General features: G+C 36.9%; 1 pseudogene; it reads left to right on the top strand.

The window, feature by feature from the left end:
- Positions 1-1,682: 1,682 nt before the first annotated feature.
- The window catches only part of LOC130019309 (dnaJ homolog subfamily A member 1-like), a 48,453-nt pseudogene continuing 25,204 nt past the window's right edge, over positions 1,683-24,931 (top strand).

Raw genomic sequence — 24,931 nt, 5'->3', positions numbered from 1 at the left:
AATCTACTAATTTCTGGCAAACACAACTGCCTTGTAAGGATTTCAAAAATGTTGAAAGATCTGTGAGGTTCCTGTGGTTCTTATTTGTGTGCACCTGCATGAAAACAGGGATTAACACCCCAGACCTCTGGAGCTACTATAACACAAAGAACTGGCCCAAGGTTCATAGATGCTGGTGTCTGGGAATTGATGTGAGATCACAATCCAAATCGCTTTTCAGTGACTGGAGATTGAGATAATTTGTACCAAATAAAAATTCTACATTAAGCTGATTTCCACTGCTGTGGGAGGACTTCTGCATTTACCGGTATAAATTTTGAAATGGCTCCTCCAAACCATAGTCTGATGGGTTGTCTGCTCTCTTCTGTTGCCTTGGGATGCCTTCCCACTTGTTTCCTCCAGAATGGCTGCTTCTAGCTGTGTCGTGGGAAACCAGCATCCTATTGTGTCAGGCACTGCTAATTCCCAGTCTCTCACACACTCGGCACAGGTACACATGGGAAACTTTGTGATTGAAGCCAGCTGATTTAGGTTGGCGATGAAGTCTGGAGAATCCATACTGGGGGGCTTCTTTGGCTCTGAGTAGGCCATAGCTAAAGCAAGTCAGGTTGTCTGGAAGCTGGAACCTCAATAGTGGGGTCTTTTGGGAGAAAGACAAGGCCTGTGCATGTGGTGTGGGTTATAGACTGTGGGTCTATTGGCACAGAGCCATGGCTACCACCCCTGCTGGAGGAGTTGAGGCTGAGACCCTACTGCATGGTGCTCATCCCCGGAATGTCTAGTCCCAGTACAGGGCAGATGAGGCTAGAAAACCCTTCACTGGGATTCATTCTATGACTTGTGAATTCCAGTTCAAAGCTGTGTTATTCCATGATGGACCTAAGCTGCAATTTCTGCATCAGCCTCTCAGATGGTCAGATGGAGAATAAGGAAGAGCTATATCAGCTCAGGCAGCAAGCATCTTAGGAGTGGGGTCCGCAGCAGTGGGAGAGGGTGTGTGGAGGGGGAGCGGTTATCCTGCAATCCTATGGGGCACATCTCACTTATTCTTATTGGGAGCAGCAACTCATACTGTTATGCTGACCAAGACCCGAGCATGCTTTCAATTCAGGTAGTTGGTACTCTCTAGTTGAGTTTCCCTCCCCGCCCCAAGCAGAGCCCCGGCAGCTGAAGACCTCCAGAACCAGCAACAACCATGCTGAGACCACTCTACATGCATGAAGGTACTGGCAGAGGAACAAAGGCATGCGGGTCCCAGGGCTGAGATCTCCAAGCCTGTTCGAATTGGGGCTGAGCATCCTCCACTAAGATCCTCCATCTTCCAGTAGGCAGGGGTCACACCCACCAACTGACCCCCAGCGCCGTGTAATCCCATCAATGGCCAAGACCCAGAGACTATAAAACCCAGCTCCCAGAAGCATGTGGCCACATTTGCGGCTGAGTGACATCTTATTATCTCATTCTTACTTTGAACATCCTGGCAGGCTACTGAATGTAACCTGCCCACACGGCAGTCTGGCAAACTCCCCATGGTGTACCCAATATGCCAAATACCAGTAACAATGATGGGTCTCATTCTCCTAGGCCTGAAAGAGCCTTGAATATGGCACTTTTTAAAATCTTAGGGCTAGGGCGAAGGAGACGTTACTGGTGCCTGCTTGAGGCAATCGACGAACAACAGGATGATCGTGATCATCATCGTGATACTCTCTAAGTCCTTTGCACTCAGCTACCATCCATCCAAGGTTTGTGTTTTCTCTCCTATACTAGTCTTCTGGACTAGCTGATCTCTTTTCTCATTCAGCCTCTGATTCTCCATTCCTCAAACCAAGGGGGGCACTCCTACATTCTAGACTTATCTGCAGTTCTGCCTTCCATATAAGCTGACTTTCTCTGTGTGATGCTTAGCTCCTGAGAGAATTTTCTCAGTAAGACCCCCAACACAGTACTATGTTCTATTCAGATTTTATGGGATTCTTTGTTTTGAAGCAATAGGTTAGCTCACAGAAATGTTTTTTTTAATTTATTTTTAAAGATTTTTTTTATTGAATCACTGTGAGACAGATCTTTACAAAGCTGTTCATAATTTGGTTTCAGTCATACACTGTTCCAACACCCATCTCTCCACCGGTGCTCATTTCCCAGGACCCCTGTCCCCAGTGTTCACATCATCTTCCCCCCACCCCGCCCCATACTGCAAGCATTTTACTTCTCTGTGTGTGTGTGTGTCTTTGTGTGTCTCTCTCTGTGTCTCTGTGTTTCTCTCTGTCTCTGTCTTTCTCCTTATCTCTGTCTCTGTTAGTCTCTGTCTCTGTTAGTCTCTCTCTCTCTCTCTCTCTCTCTCTCTCTCTCTCTCTCTCTCTCTCTCCCCCCTTTCAGGCATTGTGGTTTTCAGTAGAGTTTCTGAAAGGTTATGCTGTACCTATATTGCTCACCTACAATTAAATTAAAACCCCTGGATCTATAGGCCTTTTATCTATAAGGCTCAGAGAGCAGATGGACACTGTAGTTAGACTATAAGGACATCCTCTGTATTCAGTGAAGGAGTAAAGGAGTATACCCATTGCGGTAATTTTTCCAAAGTCACTGGAGTCTAGAACTCATGGAAACAGAGCCACCTTAATTCCCTGGCAAATAACTATTAATATGATCTCAACCAAAATTGAAATAAATGATTAAGGGTTTAATATGAGCTTGACTCTAAGTGGAGAGGTGGATTATGAAAATTACAAATAGTTATAGATGCCAGGAGTGATATGACTTTGTTTATTTCACATTCCTCATAGTGATTTGTTCTTTTTGGAGTTTGTAGCTGCATTTGAGCTAATATGATTAGCTCAAAATATTTGCTTCAGTGAAGGATTTGTATTAAAATCCAGTTTATTCCATGACTATTCATTTTCTAAGCCAAGATGAAGAAGTATAGCATTTATTGGTTATTTCAACATTAGTCTCCTAGAAATGTCTCCTACATTAGGAAGTTTAATTGGACTTAATGACAAGAACATAGTCCATAAAGACTGAACAAATTTGGTCTTATCCAGCTGTACAGACATAGTTCTTTGTAGGTAGAAATTGTGTGCTGCAACTGAACATATTTCTATACAAGTATATTTAGATACCTAAGTTCCATTAGTAATATTTTAAAAATAGAAAAAGGAGTCTTCATTTTTTATCAAATACATACATTCTAAATAAAATACTTCCTTATATAAAAATAATATATTTGTGATGGAAACCAAAGAACATAGTGACTCTATAAATTAGTTAAGAATCATTGGAATGACGTACGTACTGTAAATGTGGACAAGCTACTCCGCCTTTCAGAACTGTGACTCATTTTGATTGTAATTGCTTTTACAGGACTTTTACCCTTTCCTGACCTTTATTTTATTAGCACAAAGACAACAAAATACAGCAGACAGTAGCAGGAAAAGGTTGCTCTGTTAAAACAAGCCTCTAAGAGAGATTCTGCCTTAGAGCTCATGTGAGACTAGATGGTAAGGTGTCAGAAAATATAGAATTACATCTTCTGAAGGGCTCTATCTGCCCACCTCCACCCTAAAACCCATAACCTTACATGAATTCATCATTCTAATTTAAAACAGTCATGCCCAGCAGTAATCTTTCCCCAAGAAAACAAAAAGCCAAGTATGAACAAAACAGTTGAGTTGTCAATTGTCGTTTGGTAATTAATCCTTACCTGGCAAAACCAACTAATCTTTAAGTAAATCAAACTGTTCAACTAGGGAAATAGTTTATATAATGGGGTGGAGAAATTTTTATCCTATCCAAATTCATGAGAACTTTCCATAATGTCATTAAAGGATGAGAGAATAAATATATGCTTTTAAATCAGTCCTTAGTCATATTTGGGGATACTTGAAGATTATATAGTGTATCTAAAAGCAGATCACATCCCTGTATTCAATAGTGATCTCAACATGAACTTAATAACTGCGATTTAATTAACAGGCTAACTATGAAATGCTGCATTTTGACAGAACTGGTATGTTCTAGCTAAAATTGCTATTTTTTTAAGTATGCCAAATGATTTTATTTTCTAGTTTTTCAAAGAATTTCCTTTTATCATTGTTTTAAATATTATTGTTTGATTTTTCTCAGTTAGATTGACCCATGGGAAGTTGGATAGTAATAGGTCCACTTCCCAGTTTTGTTTTGTTTTTTTCTATTTGTGCCAAATTTATTCTAGTCAACCAGTACATAATAAGTACCTATAAAGTTATAAATTAAATCAGAGAGCAAGATATATAAATTAGGTTTAATTTTTCCATTCACTTACACTGTTTATATTTAGGTTTATAAAATGACAGATGTGTTATCCCTTAGTCAACCTACATTGAGGAATGTTGCTTTCTTAAAAAAAATATTTTAAAAAAAACAACAAATGGGGCTGGAGTAACAGCACAGCGGGTAGGGTGTTTGCCTTGCATGCAGCAGACCCAAGTTCTATTCCCAGCATCCCATATGGTCCCTCTAGCACCACCAGAAGTAATTTCTGAGTGCATGAGCCAGGAGTAACCCTTGTGCATTCATTGCTGGGTGTGACCCAAAAAGAAAAAAAAAAGGTTTATTCCTGTTACGACACATGAAGCTTTTAAAAAATTGTGATTTATTTCAGATATTTTATTTTATATAATTTGGGTTTTAATTATTGGCTTAATAATAAAATCCCATCATCAACATTGCAAGATGCAGAATAGATTGCTCTTACATGCCTGACCCTGCTGCAGTCCTGGGCTCAGTCCCTGGGTTTCTGGCATAATTCCTGATTATAGTTCCTAAAACATGAGTTCTCATTGTGAATGAGCTGAAACATAGATTAAATACAAATGAGCTTCTTCCTGCAAATGTGTGCATTGTACAGGAATCACTTCTGGTAACATTTTCCATGCGGGATTTAATTGCCCAAGAGCTTTTCTCTTCTATCTGCCAAACCTCTTTTATTTGTACTCTCTGAATAAGGCACCCAGGCCTGCGAACACATTGAGTGGAAACAGTGCATATGCAATATAACTACATATTAAAGACAGTGTTATGAAATAGAATTCACATGTGTGATTTATGACTTATTAATTTGATTTTTACATAAAAATTCAGTCTACTTACGTAGAATCTCTGGGCCTCATTTTTTTTTAATTTTTTTTATTTTATAAGATAGTTCACAATATTTGATTACATTTAATATTCAAACACCAATCCCACTATCGTTACACCTTCCCACCGCCATATTTGGGATGTTTCCATCCCAAGCCCCAATCCCTATCCCAAAGCACAACCACAATAATATATTTTGTATTGCCTGTTATGGAAAGCCGCTGAAAATGCTACAAAAAAGTATCCATAGGGGAAACAGTGTGAAGATTGTTCTATTTTGGCAGAGACCATTGGCTATTAAGACATTCTTCAGGATATCACTAACCTGTTGTTAAAAGTTGAGTGATGTGAGCTTTCATATATATATATATATACATATATATATACATATATATCAGAAAATATATATATGTATATATCAGAAAATATGTATATATATATGAACTGGAGCAATAGCACAGCGGTAGGGCGTCTGCCTTGCACGCAGCCAACATTGCCAACCGGAGTTCGATTCCTCCGCCCCTCTCGGAGAGCCCGGCAAGCTACCGAGAGTATCTCGCCCGCACGGCAGAGCCTGGCAAGCTCCCCGTGACGTATTCGATATGCCAGACGCAGTAACAACAAAGTCTCCAATGGAGATGTTACTGGGCCCGCTCGAGCAAATCGATGATCAACGGGAGGGCCTTTACCTTTACCTTTTACATGGCTCAAAAACAAAATCGTGCAGGATCTACTGACCTAATCTAGCCTCTGCCCAACCATTTCTCATTCAGATTCTAATTATAGCTTCTTTCTTCTTGGTATTTATTTTCAACAAATTAGATTGATAATGTTAAATAAAAATCAGGTTATGCTTCATGCTAAAAACTTCCTGGCAATTTTCTGACTCATAAAAAAAAATTGTTTTACAGTGGTCCACTAGGTTGGGAATAACCTGAGTCCTGTCACTCTTCAGACTTAATCTACCGCTCATCTCTTCTTCATTTTCTTCTAATCACAGGGCCTACTTACGTTCCTCTGACAAATATTATATGTCTCTCTGTTAGGATCTTTGTTTGATCCCTTGCTTTGGATTCCAGTCATCTTCCACCGTTTCCTCCCACATCTTTGAAGTTTTTGCTCAGAATTTGGCTCCTTAGTGAGTATGTCTCTAATCATCCTAACTAAAAAAAGTACAAATACCCAGCAAAACACCAATTTTTCTGCATTTTTTCCAAATTTTTGCCCCATTAAATATAAATTTCATAATTTTTGTTATTTTTATTACTTTCTTATTTCCCCTAGAATATAATTTTGTTTCTTTTTTTAGACTCAATGTCTCCAATACTCATAAAACTGTATGTCACATAGTAGTTATCAAATAAATTTCTGACTTTATTATTTTTGGTTTTGATTTTGGGTTATATTTTCTAATGATCAGGAGCTACTTCTGGTTCTGCACTCAGAAATCACTACTGGAGGGGCTCAAGGGGACCATATACCAGGTGATAGAAATGGAACCTGGGTGGGCCTTGTGCAAGGTACTATCTCTCCAGTACCTGACTTTATCAGATTTTTAAGTGACTTGATTCATTTGATAAATTAACACTTAAAAGAGGGGTACTGGATCATTGTAGAACTGAAACCCAAGCACAAAAATTTGTAAGTCTACAACTGTACCCCACGGTGTTTCACTAATAAAAATTTTAAAAAAAGAAAGTCATTTTTAATTACTAAGCAATATTGTCAATGTATCAAATATTTAAAAAATCAAATGAGACGATGAATTGCATTTCTAGAAATTTTTTACTTCTCTAAATAAACTAAACTGTTTCCTAAATTTTTATTTTCTTATTATCTTTTTATATTAAGAAAAATGAATCCTATAATTAGTATTCTTTGGATGTTGCATAAATGAGGAAAAATTATTAGCTGCTGGAAAAAATAACTTAAAAATCTCAGTGCCAGTATAAAAGTATTTTTCATACGCTTTATGGAGTGATTATTCACTTTAGTGAGTTTCTTCCAAACGATGACTTAGGATATAGGCTTTTTCCATTTTGTAACTTTGCCATCTTAACATATAGTTGCCAAGGAAAGAAAGAATGAGTACGAGCTTATGAAAGATTTGTAGCCATACCTGGAAGTACTAGATATCATTTTCCTCACTAACAATTGGGCAAAATATGGTCATATATCGTCGACACAATTGCCCATGATATGAGATGGATAGCTTTCCTATGTAGACAAAAAGAAATGATCATAGAGAGCTCAAAGTTCAAGTGGAAAGTTCATCCAATTGTTCTGACAAGAAAATTTTTATCATTAACTCTAAAATTCATTAAGAAGATTGTGAAAGGTAAGACAAAATGTATGAAGTGAGATACAGAAAAACAAATATTAGTGTTCCACTAGAATATTTTCTCATGTTTTCCATCAACATTTGTGAAAAAATATTTAAAAAAGCAACTTTTAGTCCAAATTGTATTAAAAAAAAAAAGGTTTATCAATTAAGGAAGGTAGATTTTTTTGATAGTTTGATGTAGTTTTCTTAATTAATTAAGAAAATTAATCCAAGATTGTCTTTGGTGAAATTGAGTGGAAAAAAATGGGGGTATGGTACTGCGAGCAGGTTAGCCTATACCTGAGGGGCAAGTTTATCAGCAGCTTGATGGTGCCTTCAGGCTTCCTGATACATCAAAATTGTTGCGGTGCCTTTGGCCAGACCCAACAACTTGGGGCCAAGTTTACTAAGAAATTAAACATCCAAAAATTAGGTATGTGGAAGCCATGCTCACAAATCACCTCCAGCTCAACTCTATAAGATCATTTATTGGCCTTATTATAGAGACCCATAAATCTTGAATGAGATCAAAAGCCACTGTTAATCCCAGACCCACACATGGCTGAACAGACCAGTGTGAATCGGAGGAGGGCAGGTTAGTCTGGTGTCCAACCAAGCAGAGCCCCAAGCAGTTCCTGCTCCACAATCCAAAATTGTCACCATACCCCTGGCCTGACTTCACTATCTCAGATGGACCTCACCAAGATATAAACTGCTGAAAATTCAGATATGCGGGTTTTGTGACTGAAATCTTCAGACTTCCTCGGGGTCAGGATGGGCTACCTCCCCCTACCTCCCTATACTTCTGGAAGCCTTGACAGTCACATCCATACCCCAAGGCAGCCACACAGTTGCAAAGCTAGTCCAGTCTTATGGTCCCAATAAAAATATCGAATGCCCTGAACAAACACCATGACCTCTTAGCACCTGTACTGCAAACTATAATGCACAAAAGGAAAAGGAGAGAGAGTAAGAAGGAAAGTGCTTCCATAGAGGAAGGCTGGGGGTGGGGGGTGGGAGGTGTTGGGAATGGTGGTAGGGAAAGAGGGAACATTGGTAGTGGAAAATGTATACTGATAGAGGGATGGGTGCTGGATCATTGTATGACTGAAATCCCATTATGAACAGCTTCGTAATGGTCTATCTCACAGATATTCATTTAAAAATATATTTTAAATAATTGAAAAAAATGTAATGTGGAGTTCATGCCCAATTCAATTAGCTTAATCAATGGCTGAATAAATAGCAGTACTCCTACACTTAAAAAAAAAGAAATTGAGAGAGAAGACTGAACAAAAGTTTGGGTTATATGTTAAAAAAATTTAATTATTTTAAAGAATCCATCATTTTATTGAAAATACTATAAAGAAACTGTTTGGAAACTGGAGCGTTAGTACAGAGATTAGATGTTTGTCTTGCGTGTAGCTGACCAAGGTTTGATCTTAGCCTCCTAAATGGTCCCATAAATATTGCCAGGAACAAATCTTGAGTGCAGAGTAAGGTGTATCTACTGAGGATTGCCAGGTGTGACCCACCAAAAAGAAATCAAGAAAGAAAAGAAATTTTTTGGCCAGTAATAAACACAATTTTAGATCAAATAAATGAAATGAAAATTAAAATATGTCTGTGAATCTAATGCTTGTATGACATAAGGTTACTAGAACTTGATCATAGACTACTCATTGCCTATAAGGATTCAGATAAACTTACCATCTATGCAGATGAAGCAAAAATAAAATCAATTATCATGAACTGAAAGACAAGATTAAGAAAGTAATACTTATAAGATCTGAAACTGTGACCTGAGACTAAGTATGTTCAAAGCATTGTGGAAAAAATGTATCTTCAGAAATTGCCAATTCCCAAGCTGCCTTGAAAATAGATTTATAGACTCATTTTCTCTCTTAAAGACTTTTTTCTGACATTCAAAATAGATTAAAGGGTGTTGTAAAATCTTGTATTAGGTGCTAAAAACAACTCTAAAAAGCAAGAATCCAAACTTATTGGAATATCAAAATTACAAAAAGGAATGTGTTCATATAAAAAAAAAGATCTTAATTCAAGTGGACTTTAAGAGAGTACCAGAGCTGAATTTAAAATATAAAAAAGTATTGTTATTTTTTAAAAATAATTTCTCTCTACTAAATAGAAAAACAAAACACAACCAGTGTTGAAGGCGGTTGGCTCCTCTAGCAAGTAATGAAAGAAGACTCAAATATATGCACTGTTAGTGAAAAATTGAGCTAGCATAAAAGAAAAAAATCACTGATATTTGCAAGTTGACCAGGCTTTCATGACTCACAGAATGCGAACCTCAGACAAGATTATTCTGAGAACATAATGAATGGAAAAAAAAAACAAGATTACTTTATTATTTTATCTAAGTTAAAGCAAAAACTAGCTCATTATGTAACTCTTAAAAAAATAAAAAGCCAAATATCTCTTCTCTTGGCCAAAATGGGCAACTGCTACTTCTTTACAAATAATAGCTCTATCCTTGATATAGTGTTCTCTTTCTACAGATAAAATTTGGAGAATTACCCAAGCACTTAATAACCTCAATTGTTCTGACAGAATCCAATCTATACCTGCTTACTTAATAATTCCTTCCTGAGAACCTCAACCAAAGCTCAAATCCCCAAATAGTTTTTCTCTGTACTTTTAACTGAATGTATTAGTATCCATATAATGTCCTTTCTTATTTGTTAGTACTACAATAATTACCAGCATAATGAGATACAGAGCATGAAATAATAGAAATGTGTTCTCTCAAAATCACAGAAAATGAAAGTCTGAAACCCTTCAGAAAGTTCTGGAGGAACATAAACTTCTTTTTTTCTGGAAACTATCTTTATTCTTTGCTTCTGCTGTCACATTACCCCCTCACCTATAAGTCTCAAATAAGAACACATCAGGAAATGTACTATAAGAGGTAATCTGGGTTGATCTCCTCATATCAAGAAAATTACATTTGAAAATATTTTCTCAACATAAGGCAGCATTCTCAGGTATTAGGAATTAGAACATGGACATACCATTTTCCTGGGCACCATGCAGCTTACTGCATTAAGAAATCTCATGGTTTTCTATAGATTTATATTCTCCTTTACGTCAACAAGTAATAAACCTAATTTTCCCACCTACAGTTATATTCTCTGGTGGTCTTTGGGAAAGGATATTGACAGAATGGAAAAATAAAACAGGATTTTTTTAAGTACAGAGCATTGTCTATGACATCAGTGTCCTCATGGAAAAATATTCCATAAGTTTTGGATTCATTCATGAAACTGTTCTGTAATAATTATTTTGTTCAATATCTCTAAGAAGCAACATTGGCATAAAATGTAGAGACATTTCATGATACAAAAGGCTATAAGATAAATGTGAAAGCAGAAAGAGAAAGAAAATAAATAATTCAGCCCAAGAAATAATAAATATTACAACTATATGAAGTGAAATATTCTTAATTATTGGTGCTAATATTTCATTACCTCTCTCCATTTTTCTCTCTTATGATGACATACCTTATAGATATTTTCTGATTTATCACTTAATTGTGGATTTATTAAAATATAAATACCAAGACCAAATGACTATGGTTGTTATATATATTTGTTCTCAGTTGAATTCCACATACAAATAATTCAATTAAATATATAAATAACTTCTATTTTTTATATTTCTTTTGATAGTGTATGTTTTCTTATTTGGAAAATTCTTATGTAGGGAATAAACATAATACAAATGACTGATTACACTTTTGACCAAATGTCTTATTAATGGTTCATTTTTAAAAATAGATGTCTCAAATACTTATGAATTAAGAAATAACTATAAAGTGTTTCTTCTAATCTTCACCTTGGGCATCTATTTTTAAAAATCCTAGTACTAAGGCTGTAGACCAAATCAAATAAATTAGAATAACTTAGAGGGAGTCTCAGATATGCCTGGAAAATTGTAATATGCTCACAAAGTTAAGAACTAATGCCATAATTTGGGGCTAAGAGAAACTTCAAATTCAACATTGTGAAAAGCAGTTATGCAACAAATTACAAGACTGTGGTGAACTATAAACTCAATTTCATCACTTTGAAGATATGACAAATATTTGAAAATATTCATGAGTATTATATAAACTTTTAATATAAGATATAGAAAGCTATTCTTTTTTAATGTCTACAAGTACATGAATAAATATCTAATTTCATTTATTTGCCATGATATTCTTATTGTACTATTATAGTGATTAAGAACTCGGAGGCTTGTAATTACTAGGAATGAGCTCCCCTTATGCCAGCTGAGCCCATACATCTTTTAAAATATATACTTTTAATTTTCAGTTGAAGTGGTCAGATCAATAAAACTAAAATCAGGCTCAAAAGACCAAGAAAATATCATTACCCAACAAGGAGAGTTTTTCCACTGATCTAATTATTAGATCTACATTGTTGTGATTAGATGAATTATTGAATGAAGAGGAGTGACAAATACGACTCTGACAGAAGCAACATTATAAACCCCTACTACTTTTTAATCTATCTACATGTTCAAATAAGGAAAAAGAGACTACACCACTAATTCACCTGTCTCTCTTTTAATTGATTCACATGGAAGAGCTCCAGATTATATATATTAAAAACTCAAAGAGCATATCACTTGCAAAATAGTAAGATGCATAAGAGATGAGCAGAAAGCAAAAGATATTTTAAATGAAAAATAACCAGCATAGATTATTAATCCCTTTTTCCATTTTAAGCTTAAGCAGTATTTTCTTTCCATAATAATAAAGTGACAATGTTACTTGATCTCTTTTTCATACCAAGTAAAGACTTTAGACCTCAGTTTGAGTACTATGCTTAACCTGTGCAAGTTATTTAATTTCTTTTTACCTCAGTTTGATTCATTGTGTTATGGAGATAAGCTAGTAATTATCTTATTTTGCAAGGTTAAAAAAATTTATGATAGTATATTGATAGCATGATTGTAAAAAGTATCTGCAATTGATTAGGTAATGGGTCTATTTCTACATGATCAGAGTTCTTTTGTACTTTTTTTCCACAGGAAAAATCTCTTGCCTCAAAGTTCCCGAAATAAACTAGTAGCCTCTGTCCTAAAAGAGATGTGAAAATTTCTTTTAAAAAAAAACTGCCTGTCAAACAACTGCTATATTGAAAAATAGATTGATTTGTACATCAAAACAATCCTTGTTTCATTAACATTTTGCCATCAAGAAGAGAAAAGGCCCAAGGGCATGTAGTTAAGCTAATTACTTTCAGCATCACATAATAATAGGTAAGCAGGCTCAGCTCACAATATAAAAGTGTTGCTGCTAGTTAGAAAAAAACCAGTGCAGATTTATGGTGTGGTGTATAAATGCTGTCATTTAAGAAAACAAAAATAAAACATACTGTGAAAGTACCCTCATTTTCAAGAAAAATAATTATTTTATCTACATTGTATAGATAACAAGTATTAAAGCTATTGTACTGAAATATCACTTTTATCTTTGTGCTAGTTGTTTTGTTCTATTTTGCATATAAATTTTCAATATTATTTGTCATTTTCCTCCATTAGTGAATAATGTACAGAAGGAAGAATTACATATATATATTATTGTTTCTTTAAGTTACTATTAATTTGGAACAAATATTTCTTCTGCTATGTCTCCCTTAAGGGATGGGAATTATTTTCCAATTTTTGCCAGTCTTAAGGTTTTTCATACAAAAGTTTTCTTGGGGTCAAACAAATCACACATCAGGTAACGTGCTTATTTTGCATGTTGCGATCCAGATTTTATCCCTGGCACTGCTTTTAGTTTCCCAAGTCAGGCCAGGAAGGATCCCTGAACAAAGAGCCAAAAGGAAGCTCTGAGCATCACAGGTGTCACCCAAATTTTAAAAAAAAAAACTACAAAAGTTTTCATATGTAGATGTGAAAACTTACATATTTTATAAATCTACATATAATTGCATATATAAAAACTGGTCAATTAATAAAACTGCAGCTCAGCATATGTACATAGCTATGTATATAGAAATGTGTGTATAACAAATGAATGTAAATTTTAGATATTTTATTCATGACATTTGTCTATATCCTTTCAAAAATTAATTTACAATACTTTGGTGCAATTTCTTTATGATTCCTGTGTATCCATCTTCAGATCTATTAATAACTTATATCTGATAGTTTACTACATCTTCAGAATTTTATGGTGCTTAGTCTAACATTCTGTTGCCAAGATCTGATTACTATACTGGTGATATTATAAAATCATCTCCACCCTGGTCCACAAGAATCCTCTCTCAACAGTCCAAAGTTACATCAGTTTTAATTTACTAAGATGCCATATGGCAAAATCTTTTGCTGTCTGGTTTCATCTGGCTCATTTGGTAATACATGCTTCTTCTGGGTAAAAAATACTTCTGGATTTTTTTCAAAGTATTGATGTACTTTGAATGTTTTTCTTTTTTGGCTTTTTGGGTCACACCCGGTGATACTCAGGGGTTATTCCTGGTACTGCACTCAGGAATTACTCCTGGCGGGTTATTCAGGGGACTGAATGGGATGCCAAAGAAACTCCTGTCAGCCGCGTGAAAAGTAAATGTTCTATTCACTGTGCTATTGCTCTGACCCTGTACATTGGAATTCTTTTTGTTAGAGTTCATTTTTTATTTTCATTTCCCCAAACTACCAATCTACGGGGCCTGGAGAAAGAGTACAGTGGGTAGGGTATTTGTCTTGTATACAACCAACCTGGATACCATTCATAAGCATCATAGGATGCCATGAGCAATCCAGGAGCAATCCCTGAGCAAGAGTCAGGAGTAAGCCCTGAGTACTTCTGGGTGTGGCAAAAAAAAAACCCAATCTATGCCTTCACTTCTTCCCCCCACCCAAATTTGCCAGAAATATTCACTTATTAATAATATTTTCAAATAGCACTGTAGCACTGTCCTCCTGTTGTTCATCGATTTGCTCCAGCAGGCCCAGTAACGTCTTCACTGTGAGACTTCTTGTTACTGTGTTTGGTATATCGAATACGTCACGGGGAGCTTGCCAGGTTTTGCCATGCAGGCGAGACACTCTTGGTAGCTGGCTGGGCTCTCCGAGAGGGGCGGAGGAATTGAACCTGGGCCGACTGGGTCAGCTGCATGCAAGGCAAATGCCCTAGCACTGTGCTATCGCTCCAGCCCATATTTTCAAATAATCACTGTCACTGTCACTGTCCTCCCATTGATCATCGATTTGCTCGAGCGGGCCCAGTAACGTCTCCATTAGAGACTTTGTTGTTACTGTGTTTGGCATATCGAATACATCACGGGGAGCTTGCCAGGCTCTGCCGTGCGGGCGAGATCCTCTCGGTAGCTTGCCGGGCTCTCTGAGTGGGGCGGAGGAATCGAACTCGGGTCGGCCATGTTGGCTGCTTGCAAGGCAAACGCCCTACCCGCTGTGCTATTGCTCCAGCCCATATTTTCAAATAATATTCTAATATTAAAATTAGTACTATTTTCAAAATCAATACTTAAAATTCAATGATTAATGCCTTTATAATGACATGTTTCTCTGAAAATTTTCCAAGATATATAAAAATATTATATAAATTAATCCAGTATATATTAAATGCTGAATAAAATTTTTAAAATCAGGATAGTAAATGATATAAAAATGCTTCACTATTAAAGGGCTGGAGTGACAGCACAGAAGGTAGAGCAATTTCTCTGCCCCTCTCGGAGAACCCGGCAAGCTATCACGAGTATCTCATCCACACAGCAAAGCCTGGCAAGCTACCTGTGATGTATTCAATATGCCATAAACAGTAACAACAAGTCTCACAATTTGTTGTGAGACGCTACTGGTGCCCGCTCGAGCAAATTGATGAACAATGGGAGGACAGTGCTACAGTGCTATCCCTTTATTTAATATAAAGTAAAGGCCCTCCCGTTGATCATCGATTTGCTCGAGCGGGCCCAGTAACGTCTCCATCGGAGACTTTGTTGTTACTGTGTCTGGCATATCGAATACTCGGTAGCTTGCCGGGCTCTCCGAGAGGGGCGGAGGAATCGAACTCGGGTCGGCCATGTTGGCTGCATGCAAGGCAGACGCCCTACCGCTGTGCTATCGCTCCATAGTACAAACATAATGTTAACTAATGAAAATGGATGGGCTAATAAAATTCTACTTTGAACCTTCTAGAAGTACTGAAGGACCTGACCTATCTGTCAATACTGGTAGAATGTTAGCTTTGAAAAAAATTACACTTAATCTCAAATTAAAAACCCAACATAAAACCTATTTTGTTGTTAATCTTCCTTTTGCCATAAACTGAATGAAATTAATAGCAAATTTATTTATACCTGCTTTCTCAAAAAGTTTATGACTGTAAATTCTGTTACAGTCCTTTGGGTTGGGTGGGGGATGAGGGATATGGTTCTATATCTGTTGTCAAATTACTGTCCCTGTAAATGTGTTCTTTAAAAAAAAAAAAAACTGGCTAGAGCGATAGCACAGCGGTAGGGCATTTGCCTTGCACACAGCTGGCCCAGTTGAGCCGGGTTCTGTTCCTTCGCCCCTCTTGGAGAGCTGGCAAGCTACCGAGAGTATTAACAACTAAGACATTTCATTTTATTTCTTTATATTTTAATTATAATAGCTACTTTGCACTTAATTAAATTTTTTTTATTTATAAAATAGCCTTTTATGGATCTGAAAAAGATAAAGACTTCTTTGAATTTTGTGCTGGAGCAGTCTGCCCCTCTGGAGTCTGGCAAGCTACCGAGAGCATTTCACCTGCATGGCAAAGCCTGGCAAGTTACCCATGACATATTCTATATGCCAAACACAGTAACAACAAGTCTCACAATGGAGACATTACTGGGCCCACTCGAGCAAATCCATGAGCAACGGGAGGACAGTCTATTTATCAACATGACACTTGAAGTTAGACATTTTATTCTAGATTATCTATAATTGGTATTCAGAGCATGTTGGCATGAGGCAGTTCCAGGTCACCATTTGAATGGTGAGTAATGTATTTTGACATTATATAACAATTGCCCAGATTAGCAATTGGGAATTCCTACCACCCTCATCAAACATAATGCCTAGTGCTATAAATTTTAGAACCCCACATCTCTAATTTCTTGCTTCTTGGATTTTGGTCTACCTCTTAAAAAAAATCTTGAGCTATTTAGAATGAATGTACAAATAAGGTAGAGGTCATCTTATTAATGTGAGGACATGACTCTGGATCTCCAACCGGAAGCAAGGACCATGCAGGAACGCAATCAGCAAGCAGGTAGTTTATAGAGCTGGCTAGCCAGGGTCAAGCCGTCGGGCAAGACCCCGAACTTCTTCAAAGGACATCTTATATAGGCCTTCACTGGCCAGTATAGCAGAGCCCGCGCATTTCAGAGCAAATAGATTCATAACACGTATACTTTCTTAACCAATCCATTTGAAAGTATATCACTCCTTAGCCTATAGATTCAAAGATCAGCATTCGTGCACGTGGGCATTGTGGCTAGTGGGCATCTCATAACTCAGACATGAGGTTATCTTCTATGTCTATCTGGCTCCCTGTGATTTACAGCTCATGGTACCTGCATTCGGTGCAAGTGGATAAGGGAAAAGTTACTAGCAGAGGGGCAGATAAGAAAGGGTCAACAGTGGAGACAGAATTTACATCCCAATTAAGAAGAGGCAACAGTGGATTTACAGCTGAGGGCTCTACTAGGGAGGGGGCAGAATTTACATCTCAAGGCTTTACTAGGGAGGGGGCAGGTAAGGGAGAGTTACTAATTAGCAGAGCTTAGCTCTGGAATTTCCCTTGGGATCCCAGGGGATCTTACAATTAAAATACTGCTTTTCACTTTAATTCTACTGCTAGAAATGATTTGTAGGGATTCCAGTATCCAATTACCAACCTATAGGATTAAGAGACATTTATCACTGATGTATTTGAGTTCTATTTGGAGAATTCACGTAATAACACTTGTTGTTTTTTTTCTTGATCCTAAAATTGATAGCAGTGGCTTGTTCTTGAATTCCCTCTTTTCAATGGTGACCTTATCATTCTCTATCCTCCCCCAGACAAGTATATCTGATGACATTCTGTGAGTCATTCCTGAAGGACAATCTGCCATCTGCTTCTCCAGCCCTTCCAACAATTACATTTCACTGTACTTAAATAATTTTCTTCTTTAGATGCACAGTATTTTTGTATGCGTATGTCCCGCCACTGTTTGTCATAAATAATGAGACCATTATATACCAGAAACCAAACCTTTCACCTCCATTACACAGAAAGTATCCCATCAACTTATTTACATAGGATTGAATTTTTAATGATTATATTCTATTAAATTCCACAGTTTTACTAAACTCCCTTAGTCTCTCTTTGTGCATAATAATTCTGTAGCATCCAAAAGAAAGTCACTGCAGATCCCAGGCGCAAGCAGTTGTCAGAAAAACACAAACAAACAAACACTGTCCTCCTGTTGTTCATCGATTTGCTCCAGTGGACCCAGTAACGTCTCCATTTTGAGACTTGTTACTGTGTTTGGCATATTGAATACATCACAGGTAGCTTGCCAGGCGGTCGTGATACTCTCAGTAGCTTGCTGGGTTCTCCGAGAGAGCAGAGGAATCGAACTTGGCTCGGCCAGGCTGGCTGCCCGCAAGGCAAATGCCCTACCGCTGTGCTATCGCTCCAGGGATGTGAGGGCGATCTGGCTGCAGCATCTGTCAACCCATTGATCGCTAGGGTTGATGTGGCTGATCTGGCTGTCTAGGCGGATGTCATCTTCCTCCCTCATGGCTCCACATGCATCCCTCCCAAAGTTGCGTGCTCGGAAGAGGACGGCCTTCCTTGAATAGAGACGACCAGGTCTTCAGTGGAGGGTCTTTGGTAGAGAGTAGCTGTGCTTCCCTGCTAGAACCTCCAAACAAGGAGAAAAACACACACAAACAAAAATAAGGAAGGAAAGCTGGCTAAAGGAATTCATGGGATTACACAGTATCTATCACACATTTTGGGAGGCTAATACAAGAATTAATAAGAGTTTAATCTGTCTTGTTCTGGTCTCATCAGAGTAAATTCTAAGAAATAATTCTAATTCATTATGAAGAGAAAATTAGTACAAAAGTATTTTATTCTATGGTCACAAACTTTGTGGTAAAAAATGGGTTAGAAAAGAGAAATAATAATTACTATTTCAATTTGACTCATTCGTAAATATTTTTGATATTCTTGGCATTTTTGATCACTAGGATGAAACTATCTTGAATGTATTTATTAATCTTGGTATAGTCAAAGTTATTTCAATATCAAGAGTTAAACATTATATAATATCATCTATCATCTAAATGTGGACCGTCAGCCCTGATTCTGACCTCTTTTAATATATCTATTTGATAAACCAGAGAAAAATAAGGAATAGTCTCTGTAATTTATAAGTATTACTAAATCAGTTCAAAATGTTAATATTCAAATTTTAGTTCAATATGCCCTTAATAAGAAAAGGTTTTTTTGCCAAAAGTGTTTACATGTATTTTGGATATGTCCTACAATTTGGATAAAACACACAGAGCTATACAAAGAGCCATACAGGTATGTGCAATAATGAAAAAATTAAATTTCTTGGATGCCAAGCAATATTTTTTAAAAATGGTGAAATTCTTTTATTTTCCCTTTTTTAAAAATTTTTATTAGTGAAACACCATGAGGTACAGTTGTAGATTTACAATTTTTTGTGCTTGGATTTTGATTATACAATGATCAAATACCCATCCCTCCACCAGTGCCCATTTTCCACCACCATGGATAATATCCCTCCCACCCCCATCCCCCCCCAGTCCACCCTGCCTCTGTGGCGGGGCAATCCCTTGTGTTCTCTCTCTCCTTTTGGGTGTTGTAGTCTGCAAAAGAGGCTTTGAGTGGCAAACATGTTCAGTCTATAGTCTACTTTCAACATGCATCTCCCCTCCTGGGAGAATCCTCCAAACATCCTTTATTTGGTGCTCCCTTCTCTAGCTGAGCTGCCCTTTCCCCTAGAATGCCCGGCTGGCCTCTAAGCTATGGAGTAATCCTCCTGGTGCTGATCTCAGCTATTCTTGGGTATTAATCTCCTATTTTGTTACTTTATATTCCCCAGATGAATGCAATCTTTCTATGTCTATCCCTCTCTTTCTGACTCATTTCGCTTAGCATGACACTTTCCATGTTGTACCACTTGTATATAAATTTCATGACTTCATCTTTTCTAAGAGCTACATAGTACTCCATTGTGTAGATGTACCAAAGTTTCTTTAACCAGTCATCTGTTCTTGGGCACTCAGGTTTCTTCCAGTTTCTGGCTATTGTAAAGAGTGCTGCAATGAACAAACAAGTGCAGATGTCACTTCGACTATACATTTTTGCCTCTCTGGGATATATTCCCAGGAGTGGTATTGATGGGTCAAATGGGAGCTCAATTTCTAATTTTTTGAGAATCGTCCATACTGTTTTCCAAAACAGCTGAACCAGTCGGCATTCCCAAGGGCGGTGAAGGAGAGTCCCTTTCTCGCCACATCCACGCCAACAACAGTTGCTTTTGTTCTTTTGAATGTGGGCCAGTCTCTGAGGTGTGAGATGGTATCTCATTATGGTTTTGATCTGCATCTCCCTGATGATTAATGATGTAGAGCATTTTCTCATGTGCTTTTTTGCCATTCTGATTTCTTCTTTGAGAAAGTTTCTGTTCATTTCATTGCCCCATTTTTTGATGGGGTTGGATGTTTTCTTCTTGTGGAGTTCAACCAGTACTTTGTATATCCTTGATATCAACCCCTTGTCAGATGTGTATTTGGTGAATATCCTTTCCCAAAAATGGTGAAATTCTTAAAGAGTTTCTGGAGTCATTCAAAAAGAAGAGTTGTTACATATATGCCTTAGCACAAAATCCACTGTCACTGTCACTGTCCTCCCGTTGTTCATCGATTTGCTCCAGCGGGCCCAGTAATGTCTCCATTGTGACACTTGTTACTGTGCTCGGCATATGGAATACATCACGGGTAGCTTGCCAGGCTTGCTGTGTGGGTGAGATACTCTCGGTAGCTTGCCGGACTCTTCGAGAGGGGCAGACCGCTCCAGCACAAAATTCAAAGAAGTACTTATCTTTTTTAGATTCATAAAAGGCTATTTTATAAATAAAAAATTTAATTAAGTACAAAGTAGCTATTATAATTAAAGTGTAAAGGAATAAAATGAAATGTCTTAGTTGTTAAGGTGGTAAATGTTTCCCTGAGGCTAGGAAGCAGGATCTTCTGGTTCAATCTTGTCATTGGCTACTGGTCTAGCTCAGGTGTCCTTAAAAATCCCATGAAAGTTTGGTCTCCAATTCTCTGAGTAACTGACTCCCTTGGATACAAACCTGCAATAAATGACATCAACATAGCCTTACTTCCGATTCCCTCATCCTCTGCATCCCAAGCAGACTTTCCTTAAGCCAACATGGAGAATGAAGATTAAAAGAGAATAAAGCTTGATTGGAGTACTTACTTCCTGGGATTCTATTCTGCAAGTTCTCCTTGAGCTACATATATTGTCTTGAGAATTCACTTTCTTTAAAAAACAAAAAGCTATGAAATAACAATTTTCCATTTTGCATCTACCTTAGTAATCGTTTAATGGAGACTTCTCTATAGTAATCATGAATCATTTTCTTTTTTTTCAGCACAAAATGGCTATTTTTATCTTAGACATCTGCACAAAACATGCAAAATATTTATCCCTTAAACTGTTGGTTTAATTTAAACTGGTGTAAAGGTTTAATTTCTTAAATTTTAGACATTTTTTACAAAATAAATATGCCCTGTAGCTCTCTGTTCCCACTTTTATAATAATTAGCTTTTCTTATTGACTTTCTTTCGTGTTGAAAGAAACTAAGTTTAATTCCATACAAAACAAAACTCTAAAAAATGTATTTGCCAGTCATGTAGCCTAGCCAAATGGAAGATTCTAGATTTGGCTTGATTGTTCTGGTTCTGGGTCAAAATGATTTGTCTAGCATCTATTTGGAAGAGAATTAATATGCGACTGGAACGTCTTGAAAGGCAAGGTTAGTGACAATCCTGGCACTGTTTCCTTTAACATCTTGAATCATCGTTGCTTGGAGAAGAGTCCATCAATTGATTTGGAAACAATTTGGAGATGTGATGTGTATGTTTGTTGTACTGAATGGTTCTAGAAAAGTGGGCACAATATAGGAAATGGATATACGGTGAAATCAGGACATTCTTGTAATGTGTTGAAGTTCTGCACCGTATATTTACATAGATGATATATATAAGTGCCTTAATAGAATATTAGGTACTATAAAGAAGTGACTATGAAATAAATGACTATCATCATCTATCCTCCTAAGAATATAAAAGCCATTCTTATCTAAAGGAGAAGAAACTATATAAATAAGTACAAACTATATAAATTAGTAAAGTAATCACTAATATGTCTTGCATATCAGGTAGCTTGGTTCTCTAGTTTTAAGGAAAAATGTACCTTCATGTGTGCGGGGAGTGGTCTCAGCATGGTGGTGGCTGGTCCTGGAGGTCTTCGGCTGCCGTAGCCCTGGTCGGGGCGGGGAGGAAAGCTCAACCCGCTCCCCTCCAAGGGACTCCGGGAAGGAACACCCAGGCGCGGGGGCAGAGACTGCCAAATGTATGTCATTTGGGAGAAATTTTATAAGGACAATAGTTTTCCTTAAAGAAATGAAATACTTGTAGGGTGAGAGAGATGGTAGAAGGGATAAGATGCTTGCTTTTCATGTAACTGACCCTAGTTCACTCCACAACATCATATATAGTCCACTAAGCACCGCATCTTAAGTACACCAAAGCCAATGAAGCAACCTTCTGCAAGGTCTAAATTGTTACAAAAAGTCAGCATTCCTCTCCATGTGCTATTTATTTGGGGATAGACAATTTAATGTCAGGGACTCTGTGACAAGGTAGATGCTTATCATTGGTCTATATCAGGTATCAGAATAGACTCCATTCATGTGTCACACAGTTTTAATTGGAGTCATCAATGGCACATATATGACTTCAAAGAAAATAAGCACTGGTATATTAAAGCAACAGTGTCCACAGGAAATATTTATATATGTATAATACAATAGTGAAGATTTTCAAAAAATGCATATTGGTAATGAAAAATCTTCAAGCAACTCAGTTATTTAGAATTGATTTCAATTTTTCATAATAATCCTATTAATTCTATAAGCTTTCTTTTTCAATTCATGAACTAGTTATACATTTAGAATAGGACTATATTCAAAAACAAAGACCTGAATTTTTTTTTTTTTTATTTATTGAATCACTGTGGGAAAGGTTACAAAGCTTTCAGGTTTATGTCTCAGTCATGCAAATATCAAACACATTTCCCTTTACCAATACTTATTTTTTACCATGAAGAACCCCAATAAAACCCCACCCCACACCCCTCCCCGTCCCTGTGAGGCAGATGAATTCTAGTTAACACTCTATCTGCTTTGATTAGATTCATTGTTTCAATAAAAGATTCACCACTATTATTTAGAGTTTACCCCCCCCCCCAAATCAGACATGCTGAAAAAGCATTGTGAAGTGATTTGCTTTCTACGGCTGGGTTCAAGAATTAAATGTTGGTTTTGGATTTCTGCTATTTTACCTATTGACCCTGGAAGTATTTCTACTGAAAGTCAGATAGTTAAGAAATTGGTTTCTGTGTTCTGGAGTCGTGGCCGTGCTGCAAAGACCTGAATATTAAAAGAAAAGACTTCCTACTGAATTGTTGCACAATTAATAGTTTCTTTTGGTGTTTTATTCCTTAATCTTTGGAGAAAATACACTGAGAATATTTCTATATTTTCCCCTCACTTAAAAGTAGGAAAATTCATAAAATAAATACAAGAAAGATACAACTATGATTAGATCAACAATTTCATTTGACGGGACATTTTTTGAAGAAAAATTCTAACTGCTGAGGCTGGTAAGGTAGTACACCATGTAAAGTACTTGTCTTGCACGTAGCTAACCCAAACTATTAATAAAATTTCATATTAACAGAATTATTATGGGAAAAAATGAATTCAATTCTAAATAACTCTGAATTGCTCAAAGATTTCCATTACCAATATACATTTTTTAAAAAAACCTTTGTTATTGTACGATATACATAAATCCTTCCTGTGGACACTATTGTTTTGATGTCAGTGCTTATTTTCTTTGAAGTCATATATGTGCTGTGATGACCCAGGTTTAATCCCCAGCACTCCATATTGTCCCCCAAGAACTACCAGGAGTGATCCCTGAGCACAGAAACAGTAGTAAGCCCTGAGCACTGCTAGGTATGGTCCCAAAGCACAAAACAAAACAAAAAATTATGTTTTAAAATACACATTAATATTAAGAAAAAAACAAAAACAACTAAAAGAAGATAAGTGTTTTCAGATCATATCTAAGCAATTATACTATCTTTAATCGTCTATCATTTCCACACCCGCCCCCAAATGTTTCTTGTATAACTTGCCTGGCACATTATAAAAAGATAATTTCTGCAGAAAAAAGTTTGAGAAGTAAACATTTTTCCACATTAAATCAACACAAGACTATACATCTCACAAATTTATATCAAATTACCATGTCCTAGATTTGGCTGGCATGAGGCAATTTATTATTATTATTTTTTAAAGTTTATGTTTTATGTAGGTCCCATCCCTTAGCCATTGTTACTTTTTCGGTGATTCTGGTCATACATGCAGTTCTGGTGCTTGCTGTAGACAGTGTATTTTAATGTGGAGCTGAGAATTCTAAAGAGTCATTAGGAATTCACAGAGGTATGTGGGACTTTGGTGATATAGGAGCTGGTGGCCTTACCAGTCTCACACTTAAGAAACAGGCTTGCAAAACAAGGTTCTCACAGTTGCAAAACAAGCTTCTTCTGGGCCCAGGAAAGTTCCAGGATTCTATACGCATACAAGTCTAACTGCATCCACCACCAAATTATAATTTCATTCCCGTTATCAAATGGAGCCTCGCTACTCTTTTCCTTTAGCTCTTCCCACCAATCTGGTAATCTCTATCTTTTTTGCAGAATCTAAGAGTTATAAAATAGATATTTGCAAAGCTTATTTGTCTTCCTAGCTTACTTGTGGAGGAGCAGGGGTATCACCTGCATTTCTGCTCTTTCAACCTTCCCCCCATCCCTACCCTGTCTGTATAACTTCTTAGAGTAGGCAGTGAGATCTGAGCAGGAGGAAGGAAAGATGTAACTTATTCCATCCAAGGCCCAAGCAGATACCTACTCAGAGAGGCAACTTAATATGCTTTAAGAAAAAAAGAAAAGAATATGAAATTGCAGCTGCGAACATAAGAACTTCCAAGGTAAAGGTGCTTTCTCCATTAGACAGCGTCCACATTCAAAGGTCCAGTCTACTTCAAGTGATTTTTTTCACTCCAACTTAATTAGAA

Source organism: Sorex fumeus, unplaced genomic scaffold (genome assembly GCF_029834395.1).
Source record: "Sorex fumeus unplaced genomic scaffold, SorFum_2.1 ptg000008l, whole genome shotgun sequence".
NCBI lineage: Eukaryota > Metazoa > Chordata > Mammalia > Eulipotyphla > Soricidae > Sorex > Sorex fumeus.
The sequence above is the reverse complement of the archived record's forward strand: the minus strand, read 5'-3'. Positions and strand labels throughout refer to the sequence as shown.